General features: G+C 42.2%; 1 long non-coding RNA gene across 10 annotated transcripts in view; it reads right to left on the minus strand.

Moving 5' to 3' along the window:
* The window catches only part of LOC138988483 (uncharacterized), a 60904-nt gene that overhangs the window by 16576 nt on the left and 22831 nt on the right, over positions 1-21497 (minus strand). For 3 of the 10 annotated variants that reach the window (XR_011464709.1, XR_011464705.1, XR_011464708.1), the window contains one exon: positions 7230-7769. This is a non-coding gene — a long non-coding RNA (uncharacterized lncRNA). The other 7 variants (XR_011464706.1, XR_011464710.1, XR_011464712.1 and 4 more) reach the window with 5 other exon arrangements.

The raw sequence follows: 21497 nt of genomic DNA on the forward strand, positions 1-21497 counted from the left end.
AAAACCTTTGTTATTTATAGCTCAAAAAAGAATTATATCTGCTTCTCAAGCTGTGAAAATAAATCTTGAGATTAGAACTTTCCCTTCTTGACTAAGGGACTGTTCTGTGTATGGGGCTTCCCAGGTGGCACCAGTGGTAAAGACCCTGCCTGCCAGTGCAGGACACACAGGAGATATGGGTTTGATCCTTGGATTGGAAATATCCCCTGAAGGAGGGCGTGGTAACCCACTCCAGTGTTCTTGCCCGGAGAACCCGATGGACAGAAGAGCCTGGCGGGCTATGGTCCATAGGGTCACAAAGAGTTGGACACAATTGAAGCAATTTACATGCATTGTATGTATTGGCCTTTTGATGAAAGGATACAACTCTCTTTGCATTGGCTGAATGTCTATCAGGGACAAGGCTATTTAGTTTACAGACCCTACTTTCAATCTTGAGAATAATTTTATGTTCCAGAAAAGAATATAAATGATCAAGTTGGGGAAGAAATAGTAACCATCTTTGGTGGTAAGAGGAATAGGCAAACATCATTCCAAAAAGGAAGCAGGTATATAAGGAAACAGTTCATTTTTTAATCTGACTCCAATATACAAAATAACCAGGCTTTCAGCCAGCTACAGAGCAGAAATGTTTCTATTTTTAACTCGTATGACACAAACTGAACTGTACAATAAATAAAATTTTTAAATTTTTATATGACAGCTTAATTGTTTACTTCTGAGTCCTATAAAAGGAATATTGTGCCAGACCAGTAAAATAGTCAGGGAAAACTTTATTCAAGATGATTGCAATAGGGGAGAGAAATTGAATTCAGTTCCATTGACATGAAAAGTGGGAAGATTTTTAAATGCTGAGAAGAGCTAGTGGAAAATTATGGGAGCAGTCTGTCAATGTGATTAGGCTATCCATATTTACTAATTGTCACTTACCAAAGTTAGGTTCCTAATTTCTGCCAGAGTCTAGGAGACAAGGCCTCTATCTTTCTTGATGATTAAATTTCAAAAGGATGGCTCCCTTTGTCCCTGAGAAAAACATTTCTGGGTTGCATAAAATTTACATTTCAAAGAGAACAATAATTTACAACTGCAGGTTTTCTAAAGTGAGTGCTCCAGGAAAGAGGTGGTCAGGAGCCTATTATCAAGGATTTTTTGTGAACCCGTGGACTGCAGCCCGCCAGGCTCCTCTGTCCATGGGGTTTTCCAGGCAAGAAGGCTGGAGTGGGTTGCCATTTCCTTCTCCGGGGGATCTTCCCAACCTCACGTCTCCTGCCTTGCCTGCATTGGCAGGTAGATTCTTTATCACTGCGCCACCTGGGACGCCCTTGGTCAAGAACAAGTTCCTCTAAAGCTTTGTCAAGCTGAGGGAAATATTTAGGCCATCTTGGTCAGCCCCCATTTTGCTTACCTTCAAAAAATGTAAACATGGTCTCTTTGGAGAGCTTTGTATCCCAATTCTAGGATTTGTTCCAACCCCTGGCTGCCTCTCATCAGCTGGGTTGTGGTTCCAGACAGCTCTTGGAGTGTCAGTTGCCCACAAGCCCAGTTTATGGTCCACTGTGCTGGTCAGCACGGCTCCTGCAAGGCCAGCGGCTCTCTGCTGTTCCTGGGCATCAATTGGAGCACAAGAATTGCACTCGGAAGTGGCGTGTGAGCAGTCTGCCTGATAGCCAGGATAGTTCACCCTGCCCCATTCCCCATCTGATTGAAATAATACATAGCCTGATGGAGAGAAAGGCAGAAGAAGAAATGAAAAGAAAGATAACGGTTCATTTCTCAAACATACTTTCCTGCTGCACATCCTAGATAGGCTGATTCAGTCAACGTACACGAAAGCATTCAGATGCTAATGTGGTGCCTTCACATGCTAATTTAAGAAAACAAAGAAAATGCATCTCATTAGCCTAAAGTCTTTAGAGGGAGTTGAATCATGCTTTCAGTGTAGTTTCTGTAGCATTCAAAGAACTTGTCAAGATTGGAGCAGTAAATTTAAATATTAAATATATACATTTTTTTCAATAGCACCCAGTATTGGAAAACATACCAATCATTTGTTTTTAAATGTATTTTTCACTCTCATATTTTTGAAAGTTTTTGGTTGTGTGCTTTTGTTAGCTGTATAAGGATTTTCACATTTTAAGATTTTTTTCTTCTTTTTTTGAACTTTCTGATAATCACATTTAGTGAAAAAAGTATAGAACAGTGTATAACATACAACACAGAATGCATCTATTTGTATAATTCTGCAAAAATAAGATGTCATTTTATACATAATCTCTATGCATGAGAATGAAGCCTGTGATACAATTCTTAGAGACTGTTTATGTGTTGAACATGGATCTGGTGTCCACATCAGGAAGACGCATCATAAGTCCACAGAAAGATTTCCGAAGAGATGGTTGAGAGATAAAATATGAAGACTTCCATTTTTAGAAAAGCTTGCGGTTTTAAATAGCAGAGCAGACATGGACAAGCATCCAGGTTGAACTACTCAGGTCATGATGTTGCCATGACAACAGATCTCAAGAACATGAAAAGTGAGAATAAAGTTGAATGAGAATTTGGGTTGCAGACCTCATTTGATTATGATCAAACCTTTACTTTTTTAAAAAGAAATTTTCCAATGGAAGGGTTCCTGCAAGAATCCCTGGGCAAAGCGCTTATCCCTTTGCCTCCTAAAGGTTTTTTGACGCTGCCACTGCACCCAGCCCCCTGAGTCTCTCTGCTTCCTTTGACTGGAGGTTGCAAAGTGGCACACACACAAGTTTCATTACTTGGTGGTGCAACGGAAACAGCTTGGAGTACTCCAAAATAGAGTCTGATAAGAAAACAGAAAAGAAAAAAAAGCAATATGAAATCTCCCCAAATTATTTTTCAACAATTCCAAGGTGTGCCTGGAACTTTTTCCCAGACCTGATTGGTCTAAGAATAATACAACTTTCTTTCCCAGTGATTGGTTCAGAAATGGTATGTGGCTGCTTCCAGCCAGTAAGATGTGCAGGGAAGTTCTGATGGAGAGATTTGAGGAAGTTTTCTCTCATCTAAGACAGAGTCACAAGAAGTAATAGACTCTCTTCTTCTTGGGACCACTGTGAATTGTGGATGGACAACCATCTTACTTTCTTCCAGCTCTGAAGGCTGCAGAAGAGGTTAATGAAACCTAGTTTTCCAATGATGTTGATGAACCACTGAATCGCAACCCTGAAACCTACCTTCCTCCCCCCTTCCTTTTATATGAGATACATTTCTCTTTTCTTCAAGTAAGCTCGTATCAGGGTTTCTGGTACTTGCAGTTAAAATTATTCTGACAAAAAGTATTTTATAAATTTTGCCGTTACAACAAACTTGGTGCATAATCTTTGTCTACCCCTCAGATTATTTCCTAGAGTAGATTCCCTGAAGAGAAAATCCTAGGTCAAAAGGTAGGAACATGTTTACTATTCTTCGTATGTATTGCCAAATTCATTCTGAGAAAGGCCGCATCATTTTACACTCCCATCAGCAATGTATGAGTGACTATTTCAATGTACCTTTACTAGCATCCCCTGGAGAAGGAAATGGCAACCCACTCGAGTGTTCTTGCCTGGGAACCCCTTGGACAGAGGAGCCTGGCAGGCTACAGTCCATGGGGCCGTGAAGAGTCAGACACGACTGAGCAACTGAGCACTTACTCTTATCAAATACCATCTTTTAGAAACTTTTCATTGCTGTGATGGAAAATAATAGTACCACGTTATGATATCAGTTTGAGTCTTTGTTGAGAGGGTTGAACATATTTTCACATAAGCAGTTTTTAGTCACTTGTGTTCAGCATCTGCACCTTGTCTACCTTGTCTGTGGCTGCTTTTCCTTACTGTTTTCTTAATTGAAATTTGAGGACAAGCAGTTGTTTTACAACATTAGTTATAAATACTTTTTGTTTGATTATCATTCTAGTTTGGGTGGAAAGGCAATTATTACAGGGAAGAAACTGATTTTGGCTGGTTAGTTCATAAAATGAAAAAAAACCTCAAACTCACTAGAGACACAAAAAGGATTTCTTCTTTAAAACATGTTCATATCTATGGGGTGTGGCTAAATTCATTAAATAGTTTAATTTTTTTAACCCAATGTCACATGGAACTAAATCCTTTTAATTTCTCTAATCAGTACTCAGACTATCTAACTCCTCATTTAAAGCTTCATTTATGACCTGTTTAGCAATATTTAGGTTTCCCTCTACTTTCTAATAACCCACTATGACTTTCCTCATGCAGCTGCTTTCTGTCAGAGTTTAGCAAATTTGTGATCAGCTGGGGAGAAACATGGGTGTGTAGAAGAAAAAATGAGCTCTAATAATGATACATACTCAAGGCAGAAGAGCCAACACGTGCCCATTTTTATTCTGAAAGTGCCAGTTTTCCAGGTGTCTGCATCCCTGGAAAACAATGTAATGCGGTCTACATCTCTGATGTGTTCAATGGCACCCTTTTATATAGGCTAGCATTAGCTAGGTGCTCTCCTGGGAGAAAAGGGGAGATGTGATTAACCATACGTATGTCCTCGCTGCCAAACTCCTCCCATGACTTTTCCTGGATCGGAAAGAAGAATGTCGCCCAGTAGGCGGCCTGCTTTGCCCAGAAGCTGTGTCAGAAGGAGAATCTCTGTCTCCCCTGGGTCTGGCCTTGTGTGTATGTCGGTGTGCAGGAAGAAGGGACAGCTCCTCAGTGTACAGGCGTTGGGCTACCGGTCCTTGTCTTTAAGGGTATTTCACTCCCCTCACCCTCAAGGACCCTACAAACAGCACACCTGCATACCTCTCATCTGGGCTGACTCTGTAACTCACTTTTTGACCAGGGGGATGCAGTAGAAATGGAACTGCATAACTTCTAAGCCTAGGCAATAGAATATCTGGTAGCTTCTTTCTGGGTCCCTGAAACGACCCAGTCTTGGGAGGGCCAGACTTCATATAAAAATTCTGACTACCCTGCAACTGCTATGTGGTGAGGAAGCCAAGCTAGCCAAGTGAAGGGGGCACACGGAGAAAGAGACAAGTGTCTGACCAGCCTCCTCACGGTTCCAACCATCTCCATCTCGGCTGAGGCAGAAGAAAGGGATACTGGATGGAAATTGGAGCCTAGGTAAAGAAATAAAGAGCAGTGGAAATGGTAAACATGTGCAGGAAAAATAATAATTTTTCTCATTTAAAAAATCCTTAAAAAAAGATAATGGACATTAAGCAAAAATAGTAACTGTGTTGTGGAGGCTATAGAACGCACGGGAAACATTTAATGTATGACAATAACAGCACAAAGGAAGAGAGGAGCAGAACTGGAATGAACTGTAGCGTCGTTTTAAAAGATACTTTGAACTGGTGCAATACTATCTGCAGGCATATTGTGGTAAGTTCCAGACGTATGTTGTAAACCCTAGAGCAGGAGTTAGCAAACTGTAGCCTGTGAGCCAAATCTGACCTGCCATGCCTTATAAATAAAGTTTTATTGGACCACAGCCAAGCCCTTTATTTTCATATCTGTGTGGTCCACAGAGCCTAAAAGATTTACTCTCTGGACCTAGAGAGTAAAATCTGTCAAGCATGCTTCAGAATAACCACTGGAAAACCAACAAAACAAAGGAGTATAGCTAATAAATCAATAGTGCAGATAAAACAGAAGCATGAAAAAAATACTTAATTCAAAGGAAGCCAGACAAAGGGGAATAAAGTAGCGATGCGTCTGCTCCAGCTTGTGTAACTGAGTGCGTGTAACTGAGTTACCCTTGACTCTCCCCCTGCCCCTCCGACTGACCCTTCTCAGTCTCCTCCCCAGGTCTCTCTGCCTCTTAGATGCTGGTCCTCTCTACCTCACTAGCTTGCCTGCCACATGCATGCATCCTCCTCCCCAGACGCGCAGAACCAGCTACCATCCTGAACGCTCTGGGCTGGCTCTTCGGCCAAGACGTTCCACCTGTATGGCCCTCCTTGCTCCTTTCGTCCCTCGGCCCCTGCACTGGCTACTGCCCTCTGCCCATGCTGACTCTGCTTAACTCTAGTTCAAGTGTGGGAATTTAACTGAGACATGATCTAATCTAGCCCCAAAGCCATCCCTCAGCCCACCCCACCCAGGCCCAGCCTTCTTTCTGCTATTAAGGCTCTTACTGCACCGAACTGTAATCATAGGTTTACTTGATTTTCTTCTCCATGAGACCCTAGGATCCCAGACGCTAGTGATAATGTCTTTCCCCGTACCTATACAAAGTAAGGTACTGAATAAATAATTGTTAAACACATGAGTTAAATGAATACTTATAAAATAAAGATATTATAAAATTAACTTGAATAATTATTAAAGGATACTTATATGCCAAGTACTGTCCAATGTGCTTTACATGCATTAACTTTTTTGATTTGCTAGTAATCCCTATTAAAGTGAAAAGTGAAAGTGAAGTCACTCATTTCTGTCCGACTCTTTGTGACCCCATGGATTGTAGCCCACCAGGCTCCTCCATCCATCGGATTCTCCAGGCAAGAACACTGGAGTGGGTTGCCATTTCCTTCTCCAGGGGATCTTCCCCACCCCAGGGATTGAACCCGGGTCTCCTGCATTGCAGGCAGACACTTTTACCGTCTGAGCCACCAGGGAAGTCCTGGTGGACTTTGTAATAGTAATCCCTCTTAGGCAGGTATTATTATCCTCATTAATTGATAGCTTAAGTGATTTTCCTGTGGCGGTAAAGAAGTATCCCAGGATTCAGACCCAGGCCTTCCAATCCCACAGCCGAGATACAGATGTGAGAGTTAAGAAACCCTGTAGACTGTGTTCTGCCCACTTCACTTCAGAGATGCGGGAAGAGGTTCATGGCGCTGGTGTGTCTTGACCTTCAAGAGGATAACTGAACATTCAGAAACATTTTAAATTTGTCATCTGATTTAATTTATGCACTAAGTATCTTCAAACTGTAAACCTCCAGAAAGTGGCGTTGTGCAATTCCAGTTGGGTTACAAGGCAGCGAGCAGTTCTCCTAGCAACCACTGTCTTAATGACAGAGTGGAGTGTGCAGAATTTAATAAACATTTGGAAATCCTTGGAAGAGAGAGAGAGATGCTGCTAAAGATAGAGGAAGACGGTTAATTCAAAGAGAATGTATGGATTAAAACACAGCAACAAAAATATTTGTACTTAAAATTGAAAATGAAGAAAGATAACAGAAGACAGGAATACAGTAATTTTGTTATCTATAAATAGGCACTCATGGCAGGCACTGTGTGACTTTATTTGTGCTTGTGTTTATGAAAATGTAATATCCAGAAGTCTATATGCTGAGGTTATTTTTCCATTAATATAGACATAGTACGATAAGAAATGAAGTCCTGCATTCCTATCCAGTCCATGGTAGTCAGGTTCTGTTTTCTCATTTTTGAAAACAATTAAGAAAATCTGAGACCAGCTATTTTTACTACTCTATATGTAGGATTTAAAATTTTTATATCATGTCTTCAGTTCAGTTCAGTTCGGCTCAGTCGTGTCTGACTCTGCGACCCCGTGAACCACAGCACTCCAGGCCTCCCTGTCCATCACCAACTCCTGAAGCTTGCTCAAACTCACATCCATTGAGTCGGTGATGCCATCCAACCATCTCATCCTCTGTCGTCCCCCTTCTCCTTCAGCTTCAGCATCAGTCCTTCCAATGAACACCCAGGACTGATCTCCTTTAGGATGGACTGGTTGGATCTCCTTGCAGTCCAAGGCACTCTCAAGAGTGTTGGAGAAGACTCTCACATCCATACATGACCACTGGAAAAAACCATAGCCTTGATTAGATGGATCTTTGTTGGCAAAGTAATGTCTCTGCTTTTCAATATGCTATCTAGGTTGGTCATAATTTTCCTTCCAAGGAGTAATCATCTTTTAATTTCATGGCTGCAATCACCATCTGCAGTGATAAGATATCATGTCTTAGAAGTGGTTATATTTTATCATTTCACGTTTTTTTTTTTAACCTCAAATATTTATCTATATCTGTGAGCAGATATCAATAACAAGATAATCCCATATAATAATTCTAATGGTAAGACTGGTGATAACAGTTGGAAAGGACAGGTAATACATGTTCTGTATTCCCCGTGTCCTAACACAAGCAAATTATCAATGTAAATTACAACTGAGACCTGAGAAATCATTGCAGACAAAGCAAAAAGGCAGAGAATTTTACAAGGGTAACTTCGTATTCATAGAGTACAAGGTCTGGCAGTTTTAGATTAAGTTTTTGCCTGCTGAACTGTAGTAAAAAAAAAAAAAAATTCTCCAAATTCCCAAGTTTGGCCACCTGTGAAAGTCACTAAATTGTGTCCGATTCTTTGTGACTTGATGGAATCCATGGGATTCTCCAGGCCAGAATATTGGAGTTAGGGTTAGGGTTAGGGTTAGGGTTCTCCAAAGGATCTTCCCAACCCAGGGATTGAACCGAGGTCTCCTGCATCGCAGGCAGATTTTTTATCATCTGAGCCACAAGGGAAGCCCAAGAATACTGCAGTGAGTAGCCTTTCCCTTCTCCAGGGGATCTTTCCAACCTAGGGATCGAACCCAGGTCTCCCACATTGCAGGCAGATTCTTTACCAGCTTAGCCACCTAGATGGGTTCAAATACTGAATGTTAAATTAGAAACAAGACTTTGATTATGATGGAAATCATTTCATTTTTAAGTTGTTATTCAGTCTAATTATCCTTTGAAACACTTTTCTAGATTTAAAGAAAATATTGATGGTAATAGCCACATATTAAATATATTAAATAAATATTATAATCCCAAGCCACATTTGGATTTTTCTGCCATGCTTTATTAGAAGGCCAAAAAAATTTTTTTAGAATGACTAAAGATTTCCCATCAACAAGTTTTCAGCTTTTCAAACTCCAGGGATATTTAATCCTCTTTGACCCGCCTCTGGATTTATATCAGTCTCTCTCCCTCTCTCCTTAAGGAGATGCGTTGTGGGTCCTTTCTTTCTATGAGGCAATAACTGCAGCCTCCACTAAATAAACTCAGTGGCTGAGGTATTTATAGGAAATAAACTCAAAGCTAAAAAGCTAGAGGGTTTTTTTAGCCTAGGATTTGATGATAATTGAGTATTTCCAGGAGTACACCCTCAAGTTAACTGTTATACTGAATTGGCATCTCTCTCCCCCTTTCCATTTTTCTTCAAGAACTTCTTCACTGACTCCCTCCACATTAGGGAGTCAGTGAAGAAGTTAGATTCAGAGGGTAAATCTAAAAATTAGATTTAGAGGGTAAATCTAAAAATTCTGTAATTAATTTCTCATTTCTCCATAAGAAATGCTTAATTTTTAAACTACCAGTCTTTAACCTTCCTGCAAACTCATCACGGAGAAGGCAATGGCACCCCACTCCAGTACTCTTGCCTGGAAAATCCCATGGACGGAGGAGCCTGGTAGGCTGCAGTACATGGGGTCGCGAAGAGTCGGACACCACTGAGCGACTTCACTTTCACTCTTCACTTTCATGCATTGGAGAAGGAAATGGCAACCCACTCCGGTGTTCTTGCCTGGAGAATCCCAGGGACGGGGGAGCCTGGTGGGCTGCCGTCTATGGGGTCACACAGAGTCGGACACAACTGAAGTGACTTAGCAGCAGCAGCAGCAAACTCATCAATTACAAAGTCAACACACAGCAATCAAAATGTTAAAAGGAAAGTGTTTGGGCTCCTCTTCCTCTACTACGAGAAGCATAGGAAAAGCATTTATTGACACTCATGATTTAGAACCAATTAAAAACTATATGAGAAGGAAGCAAACAATTTTTAAAACAGTTCTGAACTCTGGGGAAATTTCAATTTGACTGTTTACTATCTGTGTCTATTTCAGTTATGAAATGCAATTTGTTACCTATATAAAGAAAATGGGGTTTCTTAAATAAAATGGAGTCTTTGCTTGCTTACTGCTATAGGATGAAAAAGTAGCTGAACAGATTTTCACCAGTTTGTATGTTTAGAGCGGTTTGATGTAACAAAAGCAAATAAAAATTAGGTCACAAGGGTATACACAAGATTTATTTTAAAAAGTCATTAGGATGGCATCTCAATGAAACAAGACCGAATCCTCCAGAACACCTGTAGACTTTCAGACTTGCAGGGGCAGTTCGATCACACGTACTTACATATTCCATGTGAAAGCAGCAGTTATTTATTTGACAATGGTTAGTGATACTCCAAAGCAATGCTGGGTTGGCCCAGTTAATGCTGCAAATGTTTTTTAATATGTAATTCCACCTGTAATCAGTTGTACTATGGTCTTGGAAATGAACATCATTTACTTACTTTGTTTTTATATTATAAAACTTCCTTAAACTGAGAATTAAAGCTGAAAGTTAATTTATTTTGTTACAATTTGACTAAAGCAGAAATTCACTTATTTATGAAGTAAGCTGTTCTAATACAATTAGTAAAATGTCTGGTGATTGTTCTGAATTAATCCGTGTCCTGTAGCAGATGCTGTCAGCGTCCCACTCATATGTCATGGGCCTAACCCAAAGATCTCCTGTGTTTCACTGGTGGTTCCCACGTACACCGAAGACATCCTTGCTTAAACATCTGCGCCTCTGGCTCAGCACGTGTATGCTGCAGACCAGACATGCCTGGGAATTCATCCCTTTAGGAACCTCAATCAGTCAATAAAGGATGAGAATTGGCAAGTAAATATGCCAGCCTCCTTTCTCCTTGGTCAGTCCGTTTTGAGCTGTGTTCTACAGTGTCTCAAAGTTCCCAAGGGGACCGACCCCGCACAGAAATGTGTTTGTTAATGCATCCTTCATCAGCCCCCCTCCTTTCTCTGCCTGACCTCCTCACCCTGGGCCTCCCAAGATCCCCTCTCAGATGACCTCACATACATTCAAAGCCTTGTCTCAGATTCGCTCGGAGGGGAATCCAAGCTAAGATAAATTCACAGAATTAGTAGTTCCTTATTTTGGTGGCACTATTTTGTTTCTTTTTTACATCTAATTAAGAGGTTAAAATCACATGCTTTTCCAACAAGCAGGCCTAGATTTAAATCCTGACTTCTCCTCTAATTAGCTGGGTAATTTGGACAAGCTGCTTAACTTTTGTGAGCTCCAGTCTTCTGTATCTACACGTGCTAAGTCACTTCAGTTGTGTCCTACTCTTTGCAACCCCATGGACTGTAGCCCACCAGGCTCTCTGTGCTTGGGATTCTCCAGCTGAGAATACTGGAGTGGGTTGCCATGCTCTTCTCGGGATTTTCCCCACCCAGGGATCGACCCTGCTTCTCTTGCGTCTCCTGCATTGGCGGGCACCACCTGGGAAGCCCTCCGTTATCTAAGGAGCATCAATACTAACAGCACCTGTTCTAAAGCATTGTGCCTTATGTCTATGGAATGAAATAATACTCTCTTTGTAGTGTAATACTTATACTGCCTAATGTAGACATACCTTGGAGACATTGCAGGTTTGGTTCTAGACCAACGCAATAATCCAGATATTGTAATCAAACAGGTCACAAGAATTGGGGGGCTTCCCAGCATATAAGAGTTACGTTTATATAGTACACCCTCTTCCAACAACACAAGAGAAGACTCTACACATGGACATCACCAGATGGTCAACACTGAAATCAGATTGATTATATTCTTTGCAGCCAAAGATGGACAAGCTCTATACAGTCAGCAAAAACAAGATCAGGAGCTGGCTGTGGCTCAGACCATGAACTCCTTATTGCCAAATTCAGACTTAAATTGAAGAAAGTAGGGAAAACCACTAGACCATTCAGGTATGACCTAAATCAAATCCCTTATGATTATACAGTGGAAGTGAGAAATAGATTTAAGGGCCTAGATCCGATAGAGTGCCTGATGAACTATGGAATGAGGTTCGTGACATTGTACAGGAGACAGGGATCAAGACAATCCCCATGGAAAAGAAATGCAAAAAAGCAAAATGGCTGTCTGGGGAGGCCTTACAAATAGCTGTGAAAAGAAGAGAAGTGAAAAGCAAAGGAGAAAAAGAAAGATATAAACATCTGAATGCAGAGTTCCAAAGAATAGCAAGAAGATATAAGAAAGCCTTCTTCAGCAATAAATGCAAAGAAATAGAGGAAAACAACAGAATGGGAAAGACTAGAGATCTCTTCAAGAAAATCAGAGATACCAAAGGAACATTTCATGCAAAGATGGGCTCAATAAAGGACAGAAATGGTATGGACCTAACAGAAGCAGAAGATATTAAGAAGAGATGGCAAGACTACACAGAAGAACTGTACAAACAAGAGCTTCACGACCCAGATAATCACGATGGTGTGATCACTGGCCTAGAGCCAGACATCCTGGAATGTGAAGTCAAGTGGGCCTTAGAAAGCATCACTACGAACAAAGCTAGAGGAGGTGATGGAATTCCAGTTGAGCTATTCCAAATCCTGAAAGATGATGCTGTGAAAGTGCTGCACTCAATATGCCAGCAAATTTGGAAAACTCAGCAGTGGCCATAGGACTGGAAAAGGTCAGTTTTCATTCCAATCCCAAAGAAAGGCAACGCCAAAGAATGCTCAGACTACCACACAATTGCACTCATCTCACACACTAGTAAAGTAATGCTCAAAATTCTCCAAGCCAGGCTTCAGCAATATGTGAACCGTGCACTTCCTGATGTTCAAGCTGGTTTTACAAAAGGCAGAGGCACCAGAGATCAAATTGCCAACATCCACTGGATCATGGAAAAAACAAGAGAGTTCCAGAAAAGCATCTATTTCTGCTTTATTGACTATGCCAAAGCCTTTGACTGTGTGGATCACAATAAACTGTGGAAAATTCTGAAAGAGATGGGAATACCAGACCACCTGATCTGCCTCTTGAGAAATCTGTGTGCAGGTCAGGAAGCAACAGTTAGAACTGGACATGGAACAACAGACTGGTTCCAAATAGGAAAAGGAGTGCGTCAAGGCTGTATATTGTCACCCTGCTTATTTAACTTATATGCAGAGTACAGCATGAGAAACCCTGGACTGGAAGAAACACAAGCTGGAATCAAGATTGTCGGAAGAAATATCAATAACCTCAGATACGCAGATGACACCACCCTTATGGCAGAAAGTGCAGAGGAACTAAAAAGCCTCTTGATGAAAGTGAAAGAGGAGAGTGAAAAAGTTGGCTTAAAGCTCAACATTCAGAAAACGAAGATCATGGCATCTGGCCCCATCACTTCATGGGAAATACATGGGGAAACAGGGGAAACAGTGTCAGACTTGATTTTTCTGGGCTCCAAAATCACCACAGATGGTGACTGCAGCCATGAAATTAAAAGACGCTTCGTCCTTGGAAGGAAAGTTATGACCAACCTAGATAGCATATTGAAAAGCAGAGACATTACTTTGCCAACAAAGGTTCGTCTAGTCAAGGCTATGGTTTTTCCTGTGGTCATGTATGGATGTGAGAGTTGGACTGTGAAGAAGGCTGAGTGCCGAAGACTTGATGCTTTTGAACTGTGGTGTTGGAGAAGACTCTTGAGAGTCCCTTGGACTGCAAGGAGATCCAACCAGTCCATTCTGAAGGAGATCAGCCCTGGGATTTCTTTGGAGGGAATGATGCTAAAGCTGAAACTCCAGTACTTTGGCCACCTCATTCGAAGAGCTGACTCATTTGAAAAGACTCTGATGCTGGGAGGGATTGGGGGCAAGAGGAGAAGAGGACGACAGAGGATGAGATGGCTGGATGGCTTCACTGACTTGATGGACATGAGTCTGAGTGAACTCTGAGAGTTGGTGATGGACAGGGAGGTCTGGCGTGCTGCGATTCATGGGGTCGCAAAGAGTCAGACACGACTGAGCGATTGATCTGATCTGATTAAGTACACAATAGCGTTATGCCTAGAAAACAATGTACCTACCTTATTTGAAAAATATTTTATGGCTAAAAAATGCTAAACATCACCTGAGCCTTCAGTGAGCTGTAATCTTCTCTGGTAGAAGATCTCTCCTTGATGCTGATGGCTGCTAACTGATCAGGAGTTGGCTGCTGAAGGCTGGAGTGGTTGCAGTAATTCCTTAAGATAAGACAACAATTAAGTTAGCCTCTGCTGCTGCTGCTGCTAAGTTGCTTCAGTCGTGTCCGACTCTGTGCGACCCCAGAGATGGCAGCCCACCAGGCTCCCCCATCCCTGGGATTCTCCAGGCAAGAACACTGGAGTGGGTTGCCATTTCTTTCTCCAATGCATGAAAGTGAAAAGTGAAAGTGAAGTCGCTCAGTCGTGTCTGACTCTTTGCGACCCCATGGACTGCAGCCTACCAGGCTCCTCCATCCATGGGTTTTCCAGGCAAGAGTACTGGAGTGGGGTGCCATCACCTTCTCCATGTTAGCCTCATCTAGGCAATTTTCCGTTAGCAGTTTCTCTGAAGCATGCAATGCTGTTTGATAGCATCTTACCCACAGTAGAACTTCCACATTTGGAGTCAATCCTCTCAAACCCTGCTGCTGTTTTATCAACTAGGTTTATGTAATAGAATCCTTTGTTTCCACTTCAACAAGCTTCACAGCATGTTTACCACGAGTAGATTGCACCTCAAGAAACTCCTTCCATAGGAAGGAAGCTCTCGTTCATTAAAGTTTTATCATAAGGTTACAGCGATTCATTTGTAGCTTCAGGTTCCACTTTAATTCTAGTTCTCATGCTATTTCTATCATATTTGAAGTTACTTCTTCCACTGAAATCTTGAACCCCTCAATGTCATCCGAGAGGGTTGGAATTGACTTCTTCCAAACTCCTATTAATATTGATATTTTGACCTCTTCCCAGGAATCACAAATGTTTTTCATGGCATATAAAATGGTGAATTCTTTCCAGAAGGTTTTCAGTTTAATTTGCTTAGATCCATAAGAAGAATCACTGTTGATGGCAGCTGTACCCTTATAAAACATATTTCTTAAATAATAAGACTTGAAATTCAGAATTACTCCTTGAGTCATGGGCCTCAGAATGGAAGTTGTATTAGCAGGCATGAAAACAGCAAAAACCTCACTGTACCTCTCCATCAGAGCTCTTGGGTGACCATTGTCCACGGGCAGTCTTACTTTGAAAAGAATTTTTTTTTCTGAGCAGTAGATCTCAAATGTGGGCTTGAAATATTCAGGAAACCGTGTTGTGTGCAGAGGTCCCGTCATTCAGCATTTCTCCCTGTTTATGGAGCACAGGCAGAGTAGCTTTCTCATAATTCTTAAGGACTCTAGAACTTGGGGAATGTAAAATGAGCATTGTCTTCAACCGCAAGTCATCAGCTGCTGTTGCCCCTAATTAGAGAATCAGCCTATGCTTGAAAAGTTTGAAATCCGGCATTAACTTCTCCTCTCCAGCTATGAAAGCCCGAGAAGACATCTTCCTCCAAGAAAAGGCTGTTCTGTCTACACGGAAAACCTGTTGTTTAGTGCAGACACTTTCATTCATTACCTTGGGCAGATCTTCTGAAGAGCTGGCTTCTGCCACCTTCAAACTTGCCTTCTGTGGCCTCGTCACCCGTCAGCCTTCCCGGAATGAAGACTCAGGACCTCGCTCTGGACCAGGTTTTGCTTCGGGAACGTGGCGGCAGTTTTGATTTTCCACCCAGACCACTAAAACTTGCTCCACATCAACAGTAAGGCTGTTTTGCTGTTTTTTGTCCCCTCCCCCACATCATTCCTGTGTTTACTGGAGTAGCACTTTTCACGTCTCTCAAGAATTTTTCCTTTGCATTCACAACTTGGCTAACTGCTTGGTGTCAGAGGCCTGCTTTTGGACCTGTCTTGCCCTTTGATGTACTTTCCTCACCAAGCTTAACCGTTTCTCTGTTTTGATTTAAAGTGCAAGATGCAGGACTCTTTCTTTCACTTGAACACTTGGAGGCCACTGTTGGCCTCTTAATTAGCCTAATTTCAACTCATTGTGTCTTAAGGAATAGGGAGGCCCAAGGAGAAGGTGAGAGATGTGGAAACGGCCATCAGTGGAGAAGTCAGAACAAACATTTAAATCTATGTTTACTCTTGGATATGGCTGTGGTTTGTGGTGCCCCAGAGCAATCACAACAGTAACATCGAAGATCACGGATCACAAGCCCCCATAACAAATATAATAATAACGAAAAACTTTGAAATATTGCGAGAATTACCAAAATGGGACCCAGAGAAGCAAACTGAGCAAATACTACTGAAAATATGGACTTCCTCAAACCGGTGTTGCCAGAACCTTCAATTTGTAAAAGATGCAGTGTCTGCAAAGTGCAGCAAAGTGAAACACAATAAAATGGGCACACAGGCACACGATGCGCGCGTTCTCCGTCTCTGTCGTGTCTGACGCATTGTGACCCCACGGGCTCTAGCCCCCAGGCTCCTCTGTCCGTGGGGTTCCCAGGCAAGAATACTGGAGTGGGGTGCCATTTTCATCTCCAGGGGATCTCCCTGATCCAGGGATCAAGTCCTGCACTGGTGGGTGGGTTCTTTAGCCAGTGAGCCACCTGGGAAGACTGTGCATACAGTATAGTATTTAATAATGTAGTGTAATACAGTGCCTGACACATACTCAGTGAGTGTTAGTTATGGTTACTCAGTTTAATAACTTCTTGTTTTGTTACTGGAAACATATAACTTATAGGTATTTATTGAACAAAGAATAAATACATTTTGAAAATCAGAAGCTTGGATGCCTAGACCGACCAGAGACAACCCTTCCAGAGTCTTAATGTAGGAAGGGCTCTTACAGATTCTTTGTCCTCCTCACTGTAAAGGGTGAATGATAAACATAGGCTTTAAAAGGCCACACAGCAGGTGGCGAAAGTAGGGGCCCAAGCTGCCTCTCGCTTTTTAAGTAAGCAGCAGGCTGACGTATTCTTGCCACTGGTGTCGATAACAGAGGCCCCGGCATGTTCTTTCTGCAGCAGCACCCACTACCGCCCGTGTACACACTCAGTGCCCTCAAGCCCCGGCCCCAAGCTCCCCAGGCTCTTATTCCTCTGTATTCCTGATGGCAAAAAGCAACTACTGAGTCCATCTAATTTAGACAAACAACATGAACTTACTGTTAGGCTATTGGGTAGCCAGTCCATTGAGCTAGAATGTGAACTAAACAGGGGCCGGGAGCCAGCGGGGCCAACCCACAGTCAAAATCACATCCCAGTACTAGTCTGTGACCACTGGACGGGCGCTCATGCCATCCCACCAGGCTCCACCCTCCGGCAGGATGGCACGAGTGCTGGCTGCCATGCAGAACCCATCTCAGGCTATGCCCTGACCCGCACCCCACAAAGGCACATCCAGCTGGCCAAGACTGGTGTATACACACACACCTTCCCTCCCCAAGTGCCTTAGCTGATGAGAGAGGGACTATTTGCTACTTCAGTTTTATTCACAGGAGACAGGGCTTTTTTTTTTTTTTAATGATTTCTATGGGAAGTTTTTACGAATACATCTCAACAAAATCATTGACTTTGGTAGAAATTAGAACTAGGATTAAAAATACATGTAATTTCCTACTCTTGGATTAGAAGAATTAATACTATTCAAATGGCCATAGTACCCAAAGCAATCTATAGATTTAATGCAATCCATATCAAAATACTCATGATCTTTTTCACAGAACTAGATCAAATAATCCTAAAATGTATATGGAACCACAAAAGATGCAGAATTGCCAAAGCAATCATAAGGAAACAGAACAAATTTGAAGGCATAAGCCTCCCAGAGTCCCGACAACGCTAAGAGGTGCAGCAATCAAAACAGAGTGTTATTGGCAGGAAAGCAGCATGTGGCTCCCGGGACAGCACAGAGTCCTGAAGCTGAGCCGCACGGTTACGGTCAATAAACTCTCTCCAACCAAGGAGACGAGTGTACCACAGGGAAACGCCAGTCTCTCCAACAAGGAGACGAGTGTACCACAGGGAAACGCCAGTCTCTCCAACAAGGAGACGAGTGTACCACAGGGAAACGCCAGTCTCTCCAACCAAGGAGACGAGAGTACCACAGGGAAACGCCAGTCTCTCCAACCAAGGAGACGAGTGTACCACAGGGAAATGCCAGTCTCTCCAGCGAGTGATGCTGGGAACGCTGGAAAGCTACATGTAAATCACTGAAGTTAGAACACTCTACACCATACACAAAAATAAACTCAAAATGGTTTAAAGTCCTAAATATAAGACAGGACCCCATAACACTCCTGGAAGAGAATATAGGCAAAATGTTCTCTGACATATATCATAGCAATACTTTCTTGGACCAGTATCCCAAGGAAAGAAAAGAAGAACTAAACGAGGGGATCTGATTAAACTTAGAAGATTTTGCACAGCAAAGGAAACCATAAACAACACACAAAGACAAGCTGCAGAATGGAAGAGAATATTTGTAAACAGTCCAACTGATAAGGAGTTAATATCCAAAATTGGAAGGACTGATGCTAAAGCTGAAGCTCCAATACTTTGGCCACCTGATGCAAAAAGCTGACTCACTGGAAAAGACCCTGATGCTGGGAAAGATTGAGGGCAGGAGGAGAAGGGGACGACCGAGGATGAGATGGTCGGATGGCATCACCGACCCAATGGACATGAGTCTGAGCAAGCTCCAGCAGATGGTGAAGGACAGGGAAGCCTGAAGCCTGTGTGCTGCTCTTCAAGGGGTAGCAAAGAGTCAGACACCACTGAGTGACTGAACAACAACAATCCAAACTACATAAACAGCTCATACAACTTAATTTAGAAAAAACAACCCAATCAAAGAATTGGCAGAAGACCTCAATAGACATTTCTCCTAAGAAGACGTACAGATAGCCAATAGGCACATGAAAAGATTCTCAACATTGCTAATAAGCAGAGAAATGCAAATCAAAACCACAGTGAAGAATCTACCACCTTACTCCAGTCAGAATGGCCATCACCAAAAAGTCCACAAATAATAAATGCCAGAGAGGGCAGAGAAAAGTGAACCCTCCTACACTGTTGGTAGGAATGGAAATTGGTACTGTCACTATGGAGAACAGAATGAAGGTTCCTTAAAAAACTAGAAATTAACTATATAGTCCAGCAATCCCACTTCTGGGTATTTATCAGGAAAAGATGAAGAAAACTCTAATTTGAAAACATACCTGCACCACAGTGTTCACAGAAGCACCGTTCACAGTAGCCAAGACATGGAAACAAACTAAACGCCATCGATAGAGGGTGGATAAAGAAGGTGTGGTACGTGTATAGAGTGGGATATTACTCGGCCACAAAAGGGGGGTAAGACATTGCCATTTGCAGCAACATCAATGGACATAGAGACTATCATACTAAGTGACGTCAGACAAAGGCAAATACAATACCACTTACATGTGAAGTCTAAACATTAATACAAATGTATATACAAACCAGAAACAGGCTCACAGACACAGAAAACAGATCTATAGTTACCGAAGGGAAAGGGGAGGGTGCAGGAATACATTAGGAGTGTGAGATTAGCAGATACAAACTACTACACATAAGATAGATAAGCAACAAGGCTTTATAACACAGGGAACTGTATTCAGTATCTTGGAATAATATATAATGGAAAATAATCCCCAAAATGCATATATATATATATATATGACTGAATCAGTTTGCTGTACACCTGAAATTAACACAATATTGTAAATCAACTATACTTCAACAAAATAAGTAAATAAAAATTTCCAGCACCCCTCCAAAAGGACATGTAATTCTCATGGAGTTGAAAATTGAATGGAGCACATAATGATAGAGCACTAAAGTTCCCATAGCTGTGCTGAAAGCCCTTAACATGTTCACTGTTAGAGCCCTTTAAGAGTTTTGCTTCCCTTTCGTACACCCCACAGTAGTAGGTTAATAAAGTTACAGTTGTGATTTTGATAGGATTGTATGATAGGAACAAATTATATTTAAAATAGAAACTTAAAGTGTAAATTTTTTTAAATTTCTTAAGGCCACTACAAAGATACTATGTTGTCTTGAACTCTACTTGTTACTCCAATGTTTGGTGTGTATTTATCTATTCTAATCACCAAAGATCCAACCAGTCCATTCTGAAAGAGATCAGCCCTGGGGTTTCTTTGGAAGGAATGATGCTAAAGCTGAAACTCCAGTACTTTGGCCACCTCATGCGAAGAGTTGACTCATTTGAAAGACCCTGATGCTGGGAGGGATTGGGGGCAGGAGGAGAAGGGGACGACAGAGAATGAGATGGTTGGATGGCATCACCGACTCGATGGACATGAGTCTGAGTGAACTCTGGGAGTTGGTGATGGACAGGGAGGCCTGGCGTGCTGCGATTCATGGGGTTGCAAAGAGTCGTACACGACTGAGCGACTGAACTGACTGAAAGTGATTGTAAATTCCTTGAGAGCATAAGGCTTGTCTTATTTTCTTGGCCCCACAGACCTCCAGTATTCTGTAAATAGCAGTTAATGAAGGTATCCTGGCTGATGGACTAAATGAATATATACATGCACTATGCATTGCTTTTCCAGTAATAGATTTATTTCAATTTGCAGTCACTTTCTTGCTCATCATCGTAATAAGAACCGCTGGTATGAGGTGGAGTCTGCGGCTGTAGAGCCCTCTGTGGGTTTTCCTGAGACTGGGATTCTACATCTTGTTTGGCTACACCGAATATTAGTTCCTTTGCCTCTGCCAGACTCATATGTCAGGAGTTCCTGCTTAGTCATGAACCACAGAACAAATTCACACCCTAGGAGGGTGGCAAGGGCAGCCTCTGACCTTGGGCAAGTTCTTCTACTCCTCTAAGGATCATCCTAGGAATTGAAAGAAGGAACCTGGTCTCTGGCAAGCACTCCAAGAATGCTGCTGCTGCTGCTGCTGCTAAGTCGCTTCAGTCATGTCTGCCTCTGTGCGACCCCAGAGACGGCACCCGTCGCTGTTCTTCTGCCTGGGTGTGGCGTAGGTGGTCAGAATGCGACACCAGTGAACTCTAGGTTCCCTCCCCGGTGGCCGGCTGGTCAGCCACACCCATTCCTGTGCTGACCTCAGGGCAGGATTGGTAAACACCGTGAATTCACTGGGGCTGGGGATTTGGTGAGAAGCCTGAGCCTAGAAACCCAGCTCCACTGCAGGTTTTAAGCCGGGGGGATGGCGGGGTTTCATTCATATCACAGAGCTAGGAGAACAAGTGGAGGTGTGGGATGTTCTTCTGTATGATTAAAATGTCACATGATTAGCGTTTTTAAAAATAATTTAACCTATCTTTGGGGTCACAATTGAGCTACTAATGTCATTTGTATTTCAGGCAGTGTGGAATAAGTTTTTCTCCCATCTCACCATGTAGAGATGTGTACAATTTTTTCATCAATTTTTATTGATGAAATAAAAGTTTGTCGTCTAAGGCAAGGAAAATTTAAACAAGAAAATTTCCCCTGCCCTTTGATCTCCTCTCTCCCTTCTACGGTACGTTGTGTGACCTCATCATTTATTGACCAAACCAAGCCATCCACGGAAATAGCTGCTCAGCCATTAAGAGCAACAGTCTCCTAGCGTCAACAA

Source organism: Bos mutus, chromosome 7 (genome assembly GCF_027580195.1).
Source record: "Bos mutus isolate GX-2022 chromosome 7, NWIPB_WYAK_1.1, whole genome shotgun sequence".
Taxonomy (NCBI): Eukaryota; Metazoa; Chordata; class Mammalia; order Artiodactyla; family Bovidae; genus Bos; species Bos mutus.